This window comes from Lolium rigidum, chromosome 5 (assembly GCF_022539505.1).
Source record: "Lolium rigidum isolate FL_2022 chromosome 5, APGP_CSIRO_Lrig_0.1, whole genome shotgun sequence".
NCBI classification, from domain to species: domain Eukaryota; kingdom Viridiplantae; phylum Streptophyta; class Magnoliopsida; order Poales; family Poaceae; genus Lolium; species Lolium rigidum.
In genome coordinates, this window is record NC_061512.1 from 207,667,610 (window position 1) to 207,679,193 (window position 11,584).

The following is an 11,584-nucleotide window of genomic DNA, read 5'->3' on the forward strand; positions in this document are numbered from 1 at the left end:
GGAATGATCCTGAGGCGCGATGATGGCTCCATCATATTCTCGGCATGTAGATCCTTGAAGTTTTGTTCATCGGCACTGGAGTCTGAGCTACAAGCATGTTTGGAAGGCGTCTGCTTGGCCCTTGATGGTTGCACGGATGATATCATCGTGGAGACTGATAACCTAGAGTTAGCTTTGATGGCACAGTCTATGACAAGGGATGCGTCTACTTTGAGTCATCTGATGGAGGACCTAAGGATGTTAATCAAGTCTGAGCGTATTATATAGCGTTTAATAAAATTCCTCGAGGGAAGAATAGTGCAAGTCATGAATTAGCTAGATTTGGTATGTTTCAAAATAGGACTGAAGTTTGGTTAGATGCGGCTCCAGATTCTCTTATGAGTCATATCCTTCGGGATTGTAATCACATTGGTACTAATTAATACAATCTCCTTTGCCCCGCATTATTTATAGTGTCACGTGTAGAAAAGATAAAATTTGGGGCTACAAAAACTCTAAATAAGACATCGGAAGTACTTATGTAATTACACCACATGGGTGTGGCTGTGTTTCCGGCGCCGTCCATTTTGCTTTAAAATTCGGATAAAAGAAGGAGAGGGCTACTTTTTCATGTACCAAGTCAAGCTTCAATCTTGAGAAATAAATCAACAGTGACGAAAACACCCACAACCCGTGTACAAAATTCATTCTCATTAAGACATTTCTTTATTTTTTACACGTGACATAAAAAAATGTCGATTTTCCGCGAAACTTGGTGTGTGCACAAAGAATGTTGAGATGTACAAAGAATGTCGAGAGGCACGTGCAATTTTTTTATTGGATTTCTTTTTCATTTAGAAAAACGGTGGTAAAAGCATATGAATTCAAGAGCAAAATTGCATTTCCCCGAAAGTCCCCGTGTTTTTTTTATGCTAGCTTCTTATTCTAGTTGCGGGTATACCTGCCACATGTGCACTCTTCATTCTCCACCTACTTGCTCTGTACACACTGAAGTCCGAATGCATCGTGATGGATCAGGTCGGTTGACTTGCACGCCAAATTTCAGTGACCACAGTACTGAACTGTTGCCGATGCACTTGGCTGAACAATTGATGTGATGAAGGTCAACCTACACTAACGGCCCACAGATTGATTGAGCCGACTTTGACATATCTGCCGTTCCCATTTACAGGCCACAGAACTGAATATCTCACTTTCAGGTTTCCGCTGGCCGTCCCAATCTAGCTCGCCGCAACCAAATCCGAGAAAGTCAGAAAACTAATAACGCCGCGCCTCAACCGAACCCTGATTCCCGCGCTGCACCGAAACACATGCCGGCGGCGGCTTCCTGCCCGGAACCGGCTCCTCTAACTTGGCTCTTACCAAGTTAGGACCCTGACTTAGCCTATATCCACCGTAAAAATCGCATCCAGTGGCTCTCCTACTCTCAGTACTACTTCTCTGCTGGTCAACTGAATCATTCACAGATGGAGCTCCTCGACAGATACGAATCCCTTGTCCAGCTCCCCGTCGCCGGCGACTTCCACGGCCCTGCCGCTCGCGACCCCAGCCCAGCGCTCTCTCCCTTGATTCCGCCCTTCTCCGCCTCCCTCCCGATCCCCGGTTCCTCTCGCCCTTCCGTCGCCGGCGACCTCTGTGCACATCCTTGTACAGCCTCTCGTCGGCGGTGCCTTGCCGCCATGGCCAGGCTAATGTCGCGCCGCTGGCGACTCCACACGAGCGCTCCCTCTGTTGGACAATTCTGCTCTTCCCCCTCCCTCCCCATCCACGGTACCCATAGTTCTCCCGTCGCCGGCGAGCTTCATGACCGCCCTGGGTACAGATGAGGTAAATACCATGTACAACCTCAAATTGTCCTTTGCAATTGATTGATTCTTAAGGATTGATGTCTAATAAATTGTAGTCATGATAGATTGAACATTGCACTGTTGCCAACCTCAACGAAATCGCAATAACTTTGTAAAATTAAAATAGCTTCATGGTTTCTTGATCTACAACAGAGTCTATGAAATTTCCGAATAACTCTGCTTGATTGCAAAATCTACAACAGTGTATACAAAAGTTTAACAAAATAGCCTCATGGTTGCTTGATCAAAATATGTCCTCTCCAATGGAGGGTTCAGAGCTAGGCATATTCAGTAGTTCAGTGAAGTTTGTAATGTGAGCGTATTCATGTGACACTTCCTGTAAAGTCCGCTCCGCTGGATGATTTTGTTTTGTCTTAAGCTCCTTTTTCTTCTTCTTTTTCCCCTGCTACATGTGAAAAATTAGATATATAGCAATGTTGGAGTAAATCACATTCAAAATGATACGTGTGTTTGATATACCTTAGATAATGGTGCAGTAGTTTTAGCTGGTCCTATCTTTTTCCCTTTGTGCTGCCTTTCTGTCCAACTTCTCCTTCTTTTAGAACTTTTGTCTTCTTTATTAACCTCTTTTTTCAGAAAATGTTTGTTATCTTTTCATCACAATCAAACTGAAAATCATATTTGAATGATGGATTCTCTGTAGCCCTGTCTTGAAAATATTTTATCATACTGCCTGCTTCACCATACTTCAGGTCTCTTTGGCGCTTAGTTCTCAAATGATTTTTGTGATCTCGGCGAGTGTAGCTGAGGTTAGATGGTCCGCCAACTCGTCGACTAGCAAACTCATGAGCAGCTTTTGGTGCAATACCGGAGGCATCAGCAATTTCAATTTCATGCGCCTGGACTTCAGAGATCATTCTCTGTGATGGCAATAGGTGGCATGCTTCTGGCAATTGAAGTATGTGATTATGTTCAAGAAAGAGATCAGATATTGCCCAATTTCCAACTTCACGATTTATTGAGAGGGTCATACGAACTGGACAGCCAGTTCTAGTCTCAGCTCTTGGGTTCTTAACTATGTTGTCTCTTTTATCTACTGCCTTTATACCCTCTTTGGAACAAACATACTTGCATGAGGTGAATTTACCATCAAAATTGCTTTTGTTCTTGTACCTCTGTCTGATGCTGAACCCATTCCTTCCTCCATAGTACCCCCAAAATTTCCGAGCCTCTTCCAGGGTGCTAAATGTCATGCCAAGCTGAGGTATTTATCTATACAAAGAACAAGCATCTGGCAAAAAAAGAAATCTGCTCTTCTCACCTGTTCGAATCATCATGGGATTGGTTCTCCATTAGAGATTGACTGCAATAGATTAGCAAATCAATGCCATCCGCCTGGTTTTTTTAATCTAGATGCTCATATTGCAGGAACAAGAAACCATGAGAGGGAAGAAGAGGAAGGAAAAAGTGCGGTAGCAGCAAAGGCAGTGGTCCTATTTGGCGCCAAACTGAGCAAGGCAGTGGTCCTATTTTGGCGCCAAGCTGGGCAGCTGTATCGTCTGTTCCCTCCAAAACAGAGCAGCAACAGCCAAAAGTAGTACTGAGAGTAGGAGAGCCACTAGATGCCATTTCTGCGGTGGATATAGGCTAAGTCAGGATCCTGACTTGGTAAGAGCCAAGTTAGAGGAGCCGGTTCCTTCCTGCCCACCACCGCCCCACCCAAGTCAACGCCCCCGCCGATCGCCTACTCCACCTCCGCCCACCTCTAGCGCCCTGCGTTCCCACGTTTCACGGGCGGCAGATGCCTCGGCTCCCTCCTCCCGCCGCGCCGCGCTCTCTCCTCGCCTGGGCGTGCCTGCTCCTCCTCCTCCTCCCCGCGCGCGCCGCGGACGCGGGGCCGCTGAAGAAGGAGCTCCTTAACCCGGACTTCATCGCCTCCAGCTTCGACCACATCGACAACAACGGCGGCGCGTTCCTCGAGTCCACCAACGGCGCCTTCCGGGCGGCGCTCCACAACCCCGGGAAGCAGCAGGAGAGCTTCTACCTCGCCGTGCTCCACGCGCCCACCGGCACGCCTGTCTGGTCCGCCAACCGCGACGCGCCGACGGGCTCATCGGGCCGGGTCCAGCTCACCGCGCGCGGGCTCGCCGTGACCGACGCCGATGGAGCCACGGTGCTCTGGTCAGCTACCCCACGGGCGCCCGTCACGGCACTCCGCCTGCGGGACGACGGGAACCTGCAGCTGCTGGACGCCAAGAACGCCACGCTGTGGCAGTCCTTCGACGAAGCCACCGACGCGCTGCTCCCGGACCAGCCGCTGCGCGCCGGCTCGTACCTCACGTCCGCGAGGAGCCCCAACGATCTCGGCCAAGGGGACTACCGCCTGGCCGTGTCCACGTCGGACGTCGCGCTGACGTGGCAGGGGTCCACGTACTGGCGGCTGTCGAACGACGGCCGCTCGTTCAAGGACCGCAACGCCGCCGCGGCGTCCATGTCCTTCAACGCGTCGGGGCTGTTCCTGCGCGCCGGCGACGGCGCGCTGGTGTTCCGTGTGATCCTCCCGCCGGCGGAGTTCCGCGTGCTCAAGTTAGACTCTGACGGTCGGCTGCGCATCACGAGCTACGCGCTGCTCAACTCCTCGGCACCGCTGCTCGGGGGCGATTTCGTGGCGCCCGGCGGCGACTGCGACCTCCCGCGGCCGTGCGCCTCCCTCGGGCTCTGCGGCGAGGCGGGCAACAGCTCCAGCTGCACGTGCCCGCCGCTCTTCGCCGCCTCGGCCACCGGCGCGTGCACGCCGGGGGACGGCAGCGCGCTCGCGTCGCCGGCCTCGTGCGGGAGCAACGGCAGCGCGTCGACCCCTGGTTCGTACATCCCACTCATGGCGAAGATCGCCTACTTCGCGACCAGATTCGACGATCCGACGAGGACCCGCATCGACAGCACGGCGTGCCGCGCCCTCTGCACCGCCAATTGCACGTGCCTCGGCTACTTCCACGACGACTCCGCCATGACTTGCTACGTGCTCGGAGGAAGGCAGCTCGGCTCGCTCCACTCGACCACTCGCGCTACATCGCCGTTGGGATACATCAAGGTGTTCAATAGGCCGCCCAGAGCTTCAAACGACGAACATAAAGATGCGTCCATGAAGCGCGCTTTACCTATCATACTGCCGTCCATTGCCGTGTTTCTTCTCCTCGCCCTAGTGGCAGGGTACTTGCTGCGGCGGAGGTGGAAGGCGAGCAAGAACGGGAAGAAAGGGAAGCCCAAGAACTCCGTTCGGAATCAGTTGACGAATCAGAACCCGCGGTCGAGGGACACCAGGTACGACGAAGATCCGGACGACGACGGCGACATCGTCATACCGGGCATGCCGGCGCGGTTCAGCTACGCAGAGATCGCATCGATGACCTCGAGCTTCGAGACAAAGATCGGATCCGGCGGGTTCGGCTCCGTGTACAAAGGGGAGCTTCCAGGCGGCGAGGGGCTCGTCGCGGTGAAAAAGCTGGAGGCCGTGGGCGTGCAGGCCAAGCGGGAGTTCTGCACGGAGATCGCCGTCATCGGCAACATCCGGCACGTGAACCTCGTCCGCCTCCGCGGGTTCTGCGCGGAGGGCTCGCGCCGGCTGCTCGTGTACGAGTACATGAACCGCAGCTCACTGGACCGGTCGCTGTTCGGCGGGGCGGGGCCGGCGCTGGAGTGGGGGAGCGCATGGAGGTGGCGCTAGGCGCGGCGCGCGGGCTGGCGTACCTGCACACCGGGTGCGACCAGAAGATCGTGCACTGCGACGTGAAGCCGGAGAACATCCTGCTGGCGCACGGCGGGCAGGTGAAGGTGTCCGACTTCGGGCTCGCGAAGCTGATGTCGCCGGAGCACTCGGCGATCTTCACCACCATGCGCGGCACCCGCGGGTACCTGGCCCCCGAGTGGCTCAGCAACGCGGCCATCTCGGATCGCGCCGACGTGTACAGCTTCGGCATGGTGCTGCTGGAGCTGGTGCGCGGGAGGAAGAACCGTGGCGAGCAGGGTGGCGCCGTTGTGGGCGACGGCAGCGGCGATCACTCGGCCTTCCCGTCCCCGTCCGGTGATAGCAGCGCGATGACGTCTTCGACGCTGAGCGGTACCGGCGCTGGCGGCGACGAGTACTTCCCCATGGTGGCGCTGGAGCTCCACGAGCAGGGGAGATACCTGGACCTCGTGGACCCGAGGGTGGAGGGGCGGGTGAGCGAGGCCGAGGCGGCGCGCGTCGTGCGCCTCGCGCTGTGCTGCCTGCACGAGGACCCCGCGCATCGGCCGAGCATGGCCGCGGTGGTGCGCGTGCTGGAAGGAAGCGCGCCGCCGCCGGAGCCCCACGTCGGCGGGCTCGGCTTCCTGCGGCTCTACGGAAGGGGGCACGCCATGCCGGCCCACGCCACGTTGGAGTCCGCTGGGTGGTCGGCGGCGTCGACTACCGGCGGCTCGCAGCTGAACGATTCGTTGCGGGACACGTCATTGCCAAGATAATTCAGGTCTACGTGACACGGCACGATTCAGCTCCCATGACGTGGCGTCGACGAGACTCTGCACCATGGCGCCAACGTGGCACTTAGCGGTCCTGGTCAAGGGCATTAGCCATCTTTCATCTTTGGTTATGCGCGGACACGGCAGACAGTAGGTAGAAAAAGAAGAGGAATAGTCGCCACAGACGATAAACAAGTTGCATTTGGTTTTAGTTATGGACTATGGTGAGCTGTGCAGCTCTACTCACCATATTGTAACACTGGATTGATGATGAGATTGGGTGGAGACGACAAAGCCAGTACCGTGTAGAATGGGACAAAGATACAATACTCAATACAATGTGAATATACTTAAATAAAGGATTGGGTAAGAATCATTCATACACCAAGGTAGGCTAGGTCCATCCATCAGTCTTTGACCAGTTTAGACTCTTTGACGCTTGTGCCTTCTTTTGGTTTGGTAGATACTACTAGTAACAAGCTAATGGTAGGGCGTATCTTAATTTACTCTCTCCGTTCAAGATTAGATTGCATTCTGGATTTAGTTAAAGTTATTTTTTTAAAATTTGACCACATATTTTGCAAAAAGTAAAAGTATCTACGACGTAAAACATATAGTATTGAAATCGTTATAAGTTATACTTTTATAATATATGCATTTGGAATAATGAATGTTGATATTTTTCCATATTACTTGTCAAAGTTGAGAAATTTTGACTCTGAAAAATCCTAGAACGCGAAGTAATAAAAAATGGAGGGAGTAATTTGACGACCAGCACTATCAAGCACTGTGTTTACAGCTCTCGCATTGACCGCATTGGTTATCTAATCATGTAGCAGCACTACACAAGTCGAGTCAACGAGGAACCAACTGCCCGTGAGACAGTACGGTCTTTTTTAGAAAATCTTTATTAATCATCATAAATAGTTCCATCATTCTGTGAGTTGATTTGGCAAAAAAAACTAGGTGTATTATCATCCCAATTACACGAAACATGAACATGAAAATACTCTTTAGCTAGCTCATGAGAAACTTTATTTGCTTACCTCGGACACCGATTAAAAACCACATTACCTATAGAAGACACCAAGTCTACACAATCTGCCATGATAGCAGCTGATTCATTCCACCAAGTCGCTTCCCCTTTGCACATATCAATCACTTCCGAAGAATCACCTTCTGCTATGATCAGGTTGCAACCAATCCTGTTTGCAGAGTTCTAACCCCACTTTCATTGCTATCGCTTCTGTCGTAGGTGTTGAAGCAATATTTTTTTAAGAACATGCAAGTTGCATGTCTTCTGCATTAAAATAGAAAGAACAAACACGATACAAGCCACGAATGGCGACCACTCCACGCACACCCCCTCAAACCACACACCATGCCCAACGGCTTACAACACACCTCCAAACACCACACAACGAAAGCTTCCCAACCTCCAGCCGCAATGGCGAGGAGACCAGGTAACTATAAATGATCTTTGTAGTCCCAGAGAACTGCACCAGCAGTGCCCTCACTTCAATCCGAATAGAAGGAGGCATCGACATTGAGATTGATGTGACGAGGTTCAGGTTGAACCCATCGTGTGCATCGTTACCAATACCATGTGGTTTAGATACAATTGTTGCATTAGCTGTAATAGAGAGGATTGACATCTTACACTGATGGAGGGTGAGCACATCCTCATTAGGAGTTCAGTTGCATCTGATCCACCATAGATACAATCATACCACTTGAATTGTTTCCTTCATACCTATCGCATGGATAGATGGGAGGAGTCACGGGCCAAAGGACATTTGAACAAAAGGTGTAACAGATCCTCAGGACCCTGTTGACATATTGGGCATGCCAATATGCCCTTTTGCCAGAGTACATTTCAGAGAAATGATGCCATGTAATGAGCCCCAAATTAATAAAGTTTTTTTTCCTTTTCTAGAATATTAGGTTTCCAACGGACCTTCCACACAGGATTCAGAGCCGAGCCACCTGGAAAAGTAAGCTAGCCAAAAACAGTCCTAAATTGGTGTCTCCATTGAGAGCGATAGCCATAACGGATGGTTTATCTACCATGATTTATGAGGCCCCATGCAACGAAGTCCTCAAAGCCTTAAGTATTTTAGGGGAATTTGTAGAATTCATTTGACATCCACAACCATGAAGGCGGGCCGTTCCATTGCCCTGTTTGAGGTTCAATCAGCTCGCATATTTTTGTATAGACTGAATCTCCACGTGGTAAAATAAGCATCTCGTTCGAACTACTAGGAAATTACGGGTCCTGCCAAATATTTATCTTCTCTCAATCGCCTATTCTCCACAAATATCTTATCTTACAAGTAGCCAAACCAGCTAAAATACTTTGCCAGGCGAAAGAAGATCCAACATTTGGCCCGCTATGAAGATATCTCCATGAGACTAATATTTCACACGCAGTACCCTCGCAAATAAAAATTATGATTTGTTTATCAATATCACAATTTGTTTTGCCAACATAGCAAGACTGAGAGAGTGGAAGACTGCGTTTGAACCGATGGTTTTACACAATACATTCTTAATACTGCTAATATTTTGGAGAAAACTATGCTAACTTCTCCCAAAAGAAAAAGGAACACACTCATGTTTAGCAATTTTTGTCATTCAAAATATCTCTATGTAGTTTTCTGGAATCGCCCATGTAAAGTATCTTGTGACGAATCATTGATATGTACCGTGATGGCTTGCCGGCATCATATCGTGTGAAATGTAGTAGGAGTATATCACAATTTAAGTTAGCTTGTATGCCATGCTAATCACTTTGGTCAACCCCGGTGAAGAAAATATGAAGGTTTTTACGAGTTACTAATCTGAAAGCATGAGCGGCTCAAACTAACTTGTGAAGCATGTTCAAACATGGTATCGTCACACCAAAGAAGATAGACTGCCCACTGAGTTTGACTTAACATTTTCTCCAGTCCAGCTAGATGTAATTACATCCGGGTGACTGCTTGTGTGCTACAGCACCAATATATAGTATCTGCAATAAGGTTCAACGAATAAGAGATGGCAAATGTGGGTGGTCAATGTTGTCGGATTTGTAACCATCACTCTTGGTTATACGGATTTTCAATAAATGGTAATATATTAAAATCAAGGAAATATTGAGTATACCTGGCCTTGCAACAACTAAAAAGTAATTCGAGACATCAGGAATCCACACGACCGAATTATTAAGAACATACGGTTTATGTCACATGATAACCATCGTCGACATCAACCATTGCACTGTCAACACCGAGGCGCGAGAAGGCTCTTCAAATGCAACACCTTCAAGAAGGTAATGGCACACGAGTGTCGTCATCGTCCGATCTAATCAAATAGGGATTTCTATTTTCGTGCCCTCGGGTCGTTAGTTGTACTCAGTTTTCCCCAGGCCCTTAGTTTTTCCTCAGTTTTCCCCAAGCCTATGTCTGAAACCCGCAGAAGGAGCTCAGACGGAAGGAATCCGTTTATTTGGACGTTCTGTGCTGACATGTTGCGCCGCGTCATCTGTGGGCCGCGTCGTGTGGGGCCGCGTCGTGTGGGGCCGCGTCGCGTGGGGCTGGTAGAAAGGGACCGCGTGGGACAGGACGAGAAGCGTTTGGTTGCACGTGAGCAGGAGCTGGGTTTTGTCTCTCTCGGCCCAAATTAGCATTTTTAAGAGCACCTTTTCCCCTCTTTCTATTTTTGTCTTTCTTCAATATGGCAGCAAATCTAGTAGCAAATCTAGTAGCAAATCTCTGGGGTTATTTATGCCTTTTGGCCCTTGTTTTTTGCCCAATATGGCAGCAAATCTAGTAGCAAATCTAGAAGCTAGTATATGATAAATTCACAACAAGCATAATCACAAAACTAAGTATAATACATAAACCGCATACAAGCAGCCAAAAGCAGTGCAATAACGTTGTTAATGTTCACGACAAACTAAGCTGAAAAATATACAAGACGCACGCAATGTATGGACAACAAGAAGATTAGGATGAATGAATTTGTTCTTCATTCCTCCTCATATATTTCTTCGTCGCTTCCATTCGTGCATTTCCCCAAGGAAATATTCATTGAACTCCTTCCGTCTGCAGTGTGCGGCCAATACATCCTCCAAACGGTATGGCCTGTGTTCATTTCTCATACCGTAGCTTCCTATTCTATCCACACGTACTGGCCACTCATCTCAGGCCTTTGTATCACGAGAGTACTCTCTGATATAACCCAAATCCGTGTAGTAGATGATGTCAGGTCGAAGTGTCGGGTACACTCTGGTGTCGACGGAGATACACCGGATATAATTCACGAAGAAGGCATTACTGCCAATGTTATCGACCGGATGGAGAGAGCGGCTCCGAGTGTCCACACGGTACACCAATGGTTTGCCCGCCAAAGTCTCGCCGACCAACAACACAAGCAAGCAGATCACCATCCGACTTCACAAGGTAGAACTTCGACGTCCAAGTTCTGGAAATGAAATTAGTGTCTCCATCTTGACAAGTGCTCGCGCTGCCGCAACCGTACATTGGTGCACACTATTCTTCCGATCTCAAAATTGTCACCGCCTATCGCATACAGTTCACCATTGAACGGGGTAATGCAACGCAGACAATGGTTCTTGATCGAAAATCTTCCTTCTCCCCAATCTTCATTTATATCCTTAGTTGGAGTGCTCTCATCGACCCAACCAATTTCCGATGGGTAATGTGCGGCAACGAAGACCATAGCCGGAGATTTGATAACAGCGAATGATTTCAGAAAAACAGATGGCATCTGCGCCTCGAACATAGTGTTCGATTTCTTTGTGAGTGGGTTCAGCAGCCGTATCTTGTGCGGCGGGTTCTTCTGGGCAAGCACGATGACACCACGGCAAAAGCCGACGAAGTAGTATCTAAAATATATTGATGAAGATAACATTCAGCACTAAGATGTGTTTAAGATTGAAAATAAAAAGGTAGATATGGAGGAATTTGAACCTTGTATGAACTTCCGATAGATCTATGGTGACGTAGCATGATGTGCCGAGTTGGAGGAAGGTGAACTCAGCGACGCGTGGAAGGGCGTGGTGTAGCATGATCCATTCGTCCGTGTGCACGTCGGGCTCGAGCAAACCTCGAGCGCCAATTTCTGCGTACTTGCCTCATAGTAGTAGTAGGTGCTCGGCGTACTCCTCGTTCGCCAGTAAGCATTGGCCGATCTTGTGAAGTGGTCCATCAGCCGAGAGAGAGGCCCAGTTCACGGAGACGCCGCACTTGGATGCGCCGCCCTTGGAGGCGACGCGC

At 49.8% G+C, this 11,584-nt stretch overlaps 1 pseudogene; it reads left to right on the forward strand.

The window, feature by feature from the left end:
* Nucleotides 1-3,595: 3,595 nt before the first annotated feature.
* On the forward strand, nucleotides 3,596-6,308 carry LOC124656992 (annotated as a pseudogene).
* The last annotated feature ends 5,276 nt before the right edge of the window (nucleotides 6,309-11,584 follow it).